This window comes from Schistocerca nitens, chromosome 4 (genome assembly GCF_023898315.1).
Source record: "Schistocerca nitens isolate TAMUIC-IGC-003100 chromosome 4, iqSchNite1.1, whole genome shotgun sequence".
Lineage (NCBI taxonomy): Eukaryota > Metazoa > Arthropoda > Insecta > Orthoptera > Acrididae > Schistocerca > Schistocerca nitens.
In genome coordinates, this window is record NC_064617.1 from 566,710,501 (window position 1) to 566,717,261 (window position 6,761).

General features: G+C 53.7%; 2 non-coding genes across 2 annotated transcripts; both read right to left on the reverse strand.

Moving 5' to 3' along the window:
- Positions 1-3,036: 3,036 nt before the first annotated feature.
- Positions 3,037-3,191, reverse strand: LOC126254324 (5.8S ribosomal RNA). Its single transcript, XR_007546039.1, has one exon. It is a non-coding gene; the product is annotated as a 5.8S ribosomal RNA (ribosomal RNA).
- Positions 3,192-3,543: 352 nt separating this feature from the next.
- On the reverse strand, positions 3,544-5,450 carry LOC126254848 (small subunit ribosomal RNA). Its single transcript, XR_007546455.1, has one exon. It is a non-coding gene; the product is annotated as a small subunit ribosomal RNA (ribosomal RNA).
- Positions 5,451-6,761: the final 1,311 nt, after the last annotated feature.

A 6,761-nucleotide genomic window follows, 5' to 3' on the forward strand; every position in this document is an offset into this window, starting at 1 on the left:
CTCCATTGCACTTTCGAGCCTCGGAAGAATGGACGCTTAGGTATGAAGGTATTCATGAGATTTTGTGTATGAACCTGTATTGTTTCTGCCGCTAAATCAATATCAAAGCCATTTCCAACTGGGACCTGTAGTTGGAACTCCTCTCTCATACGCTTTCAGTCTGCTCTTTTATAATCGAAGTAGATTCCTATATAGTTCTCCTCACTGTTTACATTGTAATCATGGTTCAAATGGCTCTGAGCACTATAGGACTTAACATCTGAGGTCATCAGTCCCCTAGAACTTAGAACAACTTAAACCTAGGACATCACACACATCCATGCCCGAGGCAGGATTCGAACCTGCGACCGTAGCAGTCGCGCGGTTCCGGACTGAAGCGCCTAGAACCGCACGGCCACCGCGGCCGGCTAAAAGTAATCATATTATGATCACTTGTAGTCACTCTGTTCAGTACTTGCCATGCCTGTATCCTATTTAGCACACTACCATTTGCCAGCGTAATGTCAATGTCAGATTTTGCCCCTGCCCTATTATGATAAGTAGGTGGATACCCAGGTTTATTCACAATTATTAAGTTCTGCTCTGCAATAGCATCCTGTAGTTCTAGTCCTCTCTCGTCAGTTTCTCTGCTGTTCCACAGTACTGATTTAGCGTTTGCGTCTATTGTGAAAATGTGGTATCTGTTACCTCCAATCTCGTTGGCTCTTATCATTTTATCGAGATAAGGTTGTATCTTATGTGGATATTGAAAGTACAAATTAGTTAAGAGAAAGACACCTCAGTTGTCGTTAGCTCCACACTAACAAAGTGTTCATCACTTACCTAAGCAATTGTTGTCACTGAAACCTCTCTTTTCAGTATCAAAACAGCCACCATTGGGTTCTCTACATACATGATCACTCTTGGACCCATTGGGCACTGTACCAGTTTCCCTTTCGCAGTGTAAGGCTCCTGGATACATATAATATCCAGACCTCGATCCTCCGCAACTTTCCATATTTCAGTCATTACGGTGTTGCTACGTATAGCATTAATCTGAGCAACGGCTATACCGAAATTCCAACTACTCATTAAGGTTGTCTGACATGATTATAAAATCTAAAGCCTGTCTTGTCGTACTCATAAACTGTTCTACCGTAACACTCCACAAATTCCTTCTAAATATCCTCTTGATCAAATTTTTCATTGCGTAAGATATATGCCCGCTGAAGTATCTTGCCCAATTCTTGCCTTCCGGTTGGTAGATTATTACATCGCAAAAACAGCCTATCAGCAGTTCTGAATATGGAAAGCTAATTGTATTCCCTTTCGGATGCCCTATTCTGACAATGTGCTTAAGGGCTACAACTAAAACACTCATATCCTCTAATCTAGATAGTCTGTAATCCTCTTCGAGATCAACATAAATCGATCGAGGATCCAACTGTTAACAATCATTGGTTCATCCCACAGCGCCAGTTCTGCTTACCAAAAGAGGCCCACTTGGCACTCCGATCCGAGTCATTTGCTCGCAGCTTCAGCATATCAAGCAAGCCGGAGATCTCACCCATTTAAAGTTTGAGAATAGGTAGAGGTCGTTTCGGCCCCAAGGCCTCTAATCATTCGCTTTACCGGATGAGACTCGTACGAGCACCAGCTATCCTGAGGGAAACTTCGGAGGGAACCAGCTACTAGATGGTTCGATTAGTTTTTCGCCCCTATACCCAGCTCCGACGAACGATTTGCATGTCAGAATCAATACGGACCTCCATCAGGGTTTCCCCTGACTTCGTCCTGGCCAGGCATAGTTCACCATCTTTCGGGTCCCAACATGTACGCTCTAGGTGCGCCTCACCTCGCAATGAGGACGAGACGCCCCGGGAGTGCGGAGGCCGCCGCCCCGTGAAGGGCGGGGAAGCCCCATCCTCCCCCGGCCCGCGCAAGGCGAGACCTTCATTTTCATTACGCCTTTAGGTTTCGTACAGCCCAATGACTCGCGCACATGTTAGACTCCTTGGTCCGTGTTTCAAGACGGGTCGTGAAATTGTCCAAAGCTGAAGCGCCGCTGACGGGAGCGATTATTCCGCCCGAGAGCTTCCTGGGCCAACAGCGGCGCGGGTCCGGGGCCGGGCCAGGTAGGTCCGTCATCCGGGAAGAACCGCGCGCGCTTGCCGGGAGCCCGAGCGCCCAAAGGGGCGAATCGACTCCTCCAGATATACCGCCGAGCAGCCAGCCAGGACACCGGGGCTCTGCCCAACAGACGCGAACCGAGGCCCGCGGAAAGACAGGCTCCGCACCCGGGCCGTAGGCCGGCACCCAGCGGGTCGCGACGTCCTACTAGGGGAGAAGTGCGGCCGGCCCCATCTGCCGAGGGCGGAGGCCAGTTGCCGGATGGGCGTGAATCTCACCCGTTCGACCTTTCGGACTTCTCACATTTACCCCAGAACGGTTTCACGTACTTTTGAACTCTCTCTTCAAAGTTCTTTTCAACTTTCCCTCACGGTACTTGTTCGCTATCGGTCTCCTGGTCATATTTAGTCTCAGATGGAGTTTACCACCCACTGGGAGCTGCACTCTCAAGCAACCCGACTCGAAGGAGTGGTCCCGCCGACGCTCGCACCGGCCGCTACGGCCCTGGCACCCTCTACGGGCCGTGGCCTCATTCAAGTTGGACTTGGGCTCAGCGCGAGGCGTCGGGGTAGTGGACCCTCCCAAACACCACATGCCACGACAGGCGGCAGCCTGCGGGGTTCGGTGCTGGACTCTTCCCTGTTGGCTCGCCGCTATTGGGGGAATCCTTGTTAGTTTCTTTTCCTCCGCTTAGTAATATGCTTAAATTCAGCGGGTAGACTCGCCTGCTCTGAGGTCGTTGTACGAGGTGTCGCACGCCACACCGCCAGCCGGCTGTGCACGCTACCGAGACAGTACCGGTATGCGAACCGCCAGGCGACAGGCGCGCATCGCTCGTTTCAGGGGACATGGCCGGCCTCACAGGGCGGCACGACACTCCTACGTCTCCGAAGCGCGACAAACGCTGCGCGCTTCAGTTTACGTAGTCGACCCTCAGCCAGACGTGGCCCGGGAATGAAATCCATGGACCGCAATGTGCGTTCGAAACGTCGATGCTCATGTGTCCTGCAGTTCACATGTCGACGCGCAATTTGCTGCGTTCTTCATCGACCCACGAGCCGAGTGATCCACCGTCCTGGGTGATCTTTTTACAGTTTCCACCGTCTCTTTCAAAACAGTTGCATAGGCGGGACTGAGGCGTTCGACGGCCCCTGTTCCACTGTTTTGTGTCCAACGGCCTCACGGGCGATGGGCGTCGTACGGCTCCACTCCGGAGCGGACAAGCACTCGCGCGAACGTCATTCAAAACCAGCGCGAGGCGCCAGGTGCCGCAGGCCAGCCGCTCCAGAGCTTCAGCGCTCATACCACACAACATTTTCCGTTAGTTTTGAGAAGCACGCGTGGTCGCGCACGCGGCGCACGGCTACTGCGAGCCGTACAGGTAGCGTGTTGCACGACACGACACGCACATCGAAAGACATGCAGTCTAGTCGGTAATGATCCTTCCGCAGGTTCACCTACGGAAACCTTGTTACGACTTTTACTTCCTCTAAATGATCAAGTTTGGTCATCTTTCCGGTAGCATCGGCAACGAAAGAGTGGATGCCGCGTACCAGTCCGAAGACCTCACTAAATCATTCAATAGGTAGTAGCGACGGGCGGTGTGTACAAAGGGCAGGGACGTAATCAACGCGAGCTTATGACTCGCGCTTACTGGGAGTTCCTCGTTCATGGGGAACAATTGCAAGCCCCAATCCCTAGCACGAAGGAGGTTCAGCGGGTTACCCCGACCTTTCGGCCTAGGAAGACACGCTGATTCCTTCAGTGTAGCGCGCGTGCGGCCCAGAACATCTAAGGGCATCACATACCTGTTATTGCTCAATCTCGTGCGGCTAGAAGCCGCCTGTCCCTCTAAGAAGAAAAGTAATCGCTGACAGCACGAAGGATGTCACGCGACTAGTTAGCAGGCTAGAGTCTCGTTCGTTATCGGAATTAACCAGAAAATCGCTCCACCAACTAAGAACGGCCATGCACCACCACCCACCGAATCAAGAAAGAGCTATCAATCTGTCAATCCTTCCGGTGTCCGGGCCTGGTGAGGTTTCCCATGTTGAGTCAAATTAAGCCGCAGGCTCCACTCCTGGTGGTGCCCTTCCGTCAATTCCTTTAAGTTTCAGCTTTGCAACCATACTTCCCCCGGAACCCAAAAGCTTTGGTTTTCCGGAGGCTGCCCGCCGAGTCATCGGAGGAACTGCGGCGGATCGCTGGCTGGCATCGTTTATGGTTAGAACTAGGGCGGTATCTGATCGCCTTCGAACCTCTAACTTTCGTTCTTGATAAATGAAAACATACTTGGCAAATGCTTTCGCTTCTGTTCGTCTTGCGACGATCCAAGAATTTCACCTCTAACGTCGCAATACGAGTGCCCCCGCCTGTCCCTATTAATCATTACCTCGGGTTCCGATAACCAACAAAATAGAACCGAGGTCCTATTCCATTATTCCATGCACACAGTATTCAGGCGGGCTTGACTGCTTTAAGCACTCTAATTTGTTCAAAGTAAACTTGCCGGCCCACCGAGACACTCAATAAAGAGCACCCTGGTAGGATTTCAACGGGGTCCGCCTCGGGACGCACGAACACGCAATGAGGCGGTCGCACGCCTTCGGCTCGCCCCACCGGCAGCCGTCCCACGATACATGCCAGTTAAACTCCGATGGGCGGTGAACCAACAGCGTGAGACACAAATCCAACTACGAGCTTTTTAACCACAACAGCTTTAATATACGCTATTGGAGCTGGAATTACCGCGGCTGCTGGCACCAGACTTGCCCTCCAATAGATACTCGTTAAAGGATTTAAATTGTACCCATTCCGATTACGGGGCCTCGGATGAGTCCCGTATCGTTATTTTTCGTCACTACCTCCCCGTGCCGGGAGTGGGTAATTTGCGCGCCTGCTGCCTTCCTTGGATGTGGTAGCCGTTTCTCAGGCTCCCTCTCCGGAATCGAACCCTGATTCCCCGTTACCCATTACAACCATGGTAGGCGCAGAACCTACCATCGACAGTTGATAAGACAGACATTTGAAAGATGCGTCGCCGGTACGAGGACCGTGCGATCAGCCCAAAGTTATTCAGAGTCACCAAGCAAACGGACCGGACGAGCCGACCGATTGGTTTTGATCTAATAAAAGCGTCCCTTCCATCTCTGGTCGGGACTCTGTTTGAATGTATTAGCTCTAGAATTACCACAGTTATCCAAGTAACGTGGGTACGATCTAAGGAACCATAACTGATTTAATGAGCCATTCGCGGTTTCACCTTAATGCGGCTTGTACTGAGACATGCATGGCTTAATCTTTGAGACAAGCATATGACTACTGGCATGATCAACCACAGAGCTGCGTCAACTAGAGCAGAGCCCGGAGTGTGTCCCGGGGGCCCGCGCGAACACGCAAGGGTCCGCTCAATTATTCTGCAAACAGGAGGAGGCAGAGCACCCCTGCACGATACACCTCGAAACCCTCTCAGGTCCTGGCGGCGTCCTAAGTACTTGGTCGGGTTCGAGAGAGTCGCAATCGCCCAGGGTTAGGCGAGTAGATGCTTTCAGTGCGACCACCCGTGCTCCCAACTGAGCTTGCCACTGCCGACAGAGGCCTGGGAGCGTGCTGTCGTGGTGTTGCCGGCGGGAGACAACACGCGGCCACAAACAGTGACCGTGCAGCTCCAACGCCAGCGCCACAGAAGGGCAGAGCCCCACTTGGGTGCCAAAGCGAACTCTCCCAGCACAGCGCACGCACCAACACATCCGCACAGCTGCGATACAAACCACCTGCGAGAACCGCGGGAGCGACCGAGCAGCAGACGGCGTCGCGGCGCCGAGTGCCGGGCGGCGGCGCATCCTCAACGCACACAGTCCTCAATCGGACCAGCACACTGCAGATGTCCACCGCGCTTCGCACCAGGCCCGCGAGGACCAACTTTGGCCGCACGGCGCCGCGCGCTGGGTGCGCCGGCGCGCAGCTGCGCCGCCTGCCGCGTCCGTCGGCCGGCGCGCCTGCCACTGGGCGCCCCCACCAGCCGGCTGTAGCGCGTGCGCCCACGCAGCGCGCGGCCAGCACGCCGGGCGCTCCCCCATCACCGGCCGGGGACGGTCCCACCCAGCCACCGCCGCGTATCGCTTCATACCCACATGCCCACTCACGTTCGTGGGTATGACGGGTGTCGCTGAAGCAACCGGTTAATAGCTGTACCGATCGTCGGTACCAACGATTCACCTCCAACGTGAACAACCGCTCAACAACGGATTTCCAGTTCATTTGCGAAACTTGGGCAGCAAACGTACACGTCCATCTACATTTGCGAATTCAATGGGTCTTGCATGCCTGGATGTTATGTGTCACGACACGCTACATCAGCCCACATACGGCTGTGACGTGTGCACGAGAGGACACATGGAAGGTGGCCCGTGTACGTATGCGAATGCCATTGCACAGCTGCGAAGCTCATTGAACGCGCAAACTCCTGACCGACGAGCTAGAGGAGACAGGGTAGCGATATACGTCCTATTGCACTACACATTACAGTGGATAGCGGGACCATGTGGAAAGTAAGCAACACTCGCTAGATGATGTGAGGGTACGCACCGTAACATGAATCAACACGCAGGACACCAGAGAGTGCGAGCAGCGAACTATGTTGAGGGGTTTGC